The sequence below is a fragment of the Chenopodium album genome, chromosome 17 (assembly GCF_948465745.1).
Source record: "Chenopodium album chromosome 17, dcCheAlbu1.1, whole genome shotgun sequence".
Lineage (NCBI taxonomy): Eukaryota > Viridiplantae > Streptophyta > Magnoliopsida > Caryophyllales > Amaranthaceae > Chenopodium > Chenopodium album.
This window is the reverse complement of record NC_137850.1, coordinates 151,721-154,640: the sequence shown is the minus strand read 5'-3', so window position 1 is coordinate 154,640 and position 2,920 is coordinate 151,721.

Below are 2,920 nucleotides of genomic sequence, written 5' to 3'. Positions count from 1 at the left end.
TCAATCCCAAAAGATGCCGGCACAACTTCGTGAATCCTTAACCTTCCATGATGGCTCTAAGAGTTTAACTTTACGACCTGAATCTCCAAATGATAAAAGCCCGCATCCAAAGGTTTCCACTATAGAACGATCCAAGGCCTCTCGCCAAGAAAACACTGCCCCTCATTCTCGTCAAACTAGCCTCGAATTATTATATGATGTGCCTATCCATGAATTAATGTATTCTAAAAATGTATTCAAAACCTTAGATGCTTTTCACTCTTCCTCACGAAAAGGGAAAAACGTCGAACATCACGATGTTGATCCAGGGCTCACCTTTAGAGATAGCGATTTACACCCTAATCACTATCATAATGAACCACTGCATATCACTCTTCGACACGGTTCAAGTTATATCAATCACATATTGGTTGACACCGGATCTGATGTTATTCTCTGTTCCCGAGAATACCTGTACGAGCTAGGGTACAATGATTTACATATCACTTACCGCTCCATTCTTCTCAGAGGTTTTGACCAATTTCCCAGGGAAGTGACGGGGTCTACAGTCTTACCTTTGGTACATGAGAATGCTCTGTTCAGCATAGAGTTTATGGTAGTGGATTTTCGACTCTCATGCAACTTGTTACTAGGGAGACCTTGGTTGCACGGGTGTAAAGCAGTCTCGTCTAGCTTACATCAAAAATTGAGAATGAGAGCATCATGGGGCATCATCACTATATGTGGTGACTATAGCAGGGGAGCCTATGAAGGAGAAAGCCCGTTGCAGTATGGTGGTTGGATAAACACCGTAAGCACAGCGGGTCATTGTATAGAAAATAATGAAGCTGTTGAAATAAGGCGCCCACCCTTTGCAAAAAGAACAATATATTTTCCTATTCCGGAGAATGAACGGGACAAGCCAAATTGGATGCCCAATAAGGCAAAGGCCGATGATATCCGAAGAAGGTTTAATTGTCTTTACGACCAAGATATAGCAGTTCCTTGTGAGGGGGTTGAAACATCTGTAAATAAAGTGGCATCTCTTCGAGAAATCATGGAACCCGACATCTTCCTCGACAACATTGACCTTTTTACAACGGAATCGTGCACGGTAGTATGTAAAGCATGGGCATCATGGATCTTGGACAAAGAAGATAACCCCTTTCTATGTTGCTAAACGGAAAGCTGTTTGGGAGAAGAGACTTTTGAACGGGGAAATAGATGCATGGTAGTTAAAGTTATCTCTGTAAAAGTTTTTTTTTTGTAAACTACGAGCGACTTGATCCCTAAAAAAAAAAAATTAAAAAAAATGAAAAAAAATCTTGTAACAGGGTACGTAGGCAGCTCGCTTTGAGTGCAGTCGCAAAAATTAAAAAGTTGGTTTCCTTATTGTGTCGAACTACGATAGGCCTGATTTCCTGAATCACATTACACTCAGCACATTTCCGCACTCAGGAATACGTAGACAGCCTTCGGGCCCGGCCACTAACAGTTTGTTATTGTTGCAGGTTTCACTTATTTATTTATTTATTTTTCTTTCCTTCATCATGAGGTGGAAAATAGACAGAAAAAACATTAATTCATATTTACATAGTAATACAACCATAACAGTGAATAAAAAAATACATAATGCAAAAGTCAAAAAGGCCCTAACTGAATCTCAGGAGACGGTGGAGCTTCGAACACCTCTGTTTGACCCCAAGTAAACCCTTGGCAATGATCAACCATAAGGCAGACTCCTCGAAGCATGTCTTGAGGGGAATGTCGAATACTAACTTCCCAACCACGAGAGCGCATTAGGAGTAGTATGTCACATAACTTTTGCTCGGTATTTGCTGGGTAGACATTAAGCCTAGTCAGAGATGAGATGAAGCGGTTAACGTCCATCACTACTTCTAATTGTTTCACCTCTAGATAGCGAGCCTTTTACAACCCATTTTGCAGTAAACAAAGCGAGAAAAAGGAAAAGCTAGGCCTTGAACCAAAACCAAACTTCCAAACATGCCCGGGTTCTCGCAATATATACCCACCTCTACATCCATCTGAGCCATCCGATAAGGCTGCTAGAGATAGAGTATGAGGATCCTCTTGTGACCAAGGAGTAGTCGACAATGCCCTAGTTAATCTATCTATTATTATGAAGAGACTCCTTTGACCTATTGACCATAAAGTCTCAGGGAGACGAGATACATAACGCCTATGACGCGGAGGTAGTTTTTGAAGAAAATTCTCCTTAGATTCTCGATAGTTTGAAGGACCACCCATCATCATTGTTAAGTGATTATAGGTTATGAAATCTGATATACCCAACCAAGGATGATTAACTGAGCTTTGGGACGGGCCTCTCCCTTGGCGTGAAGAAGTCCCAGAGTAAATACTGCGAGGGGTATTGTAAGCCGATATGGCTATTGATCCTTCAGACAATCAAGTGAGTGAAAAGAAACATGTGTCACTCCATAGGAATAGAGTTGATGGGAGAGAATTATGCCCTGCAAGAATACAAGACTTTGTTACGTCTATATTTTCAGAGACCTCCTTGCCAATTGACAAATTAGAGATGAGTAAAGTAGGAATATAGGTTTTGTGTAATATGGAGATATTATGTAATATTTGACTTGTACAGTACCCGCGAGCATTCCAAAACAATAACCTGAGAGACGAGTACATAGGAAGGTTAAAAGGGAAATATGGTGGCAGGTTTGGACTCTCTACGAGTTGGCTAGCAAAAGGGAGGTTTTGTTGACTTATAGTAGCTATGATAGGGTAAAACGAGTCTCTAGAGAAACGTAGGAATAGAGACATAGCTAGCACCATTGTATCTGCCACAAATAAGGAGAGTGACTCTGGAGAGCTATTTATCTCGAATACCTGGGGTGGACCAGTCACTAGTGCAAGTTTCACTAGAGGAACTGAAGGTGGGATAGCTGTAGAATTTCGA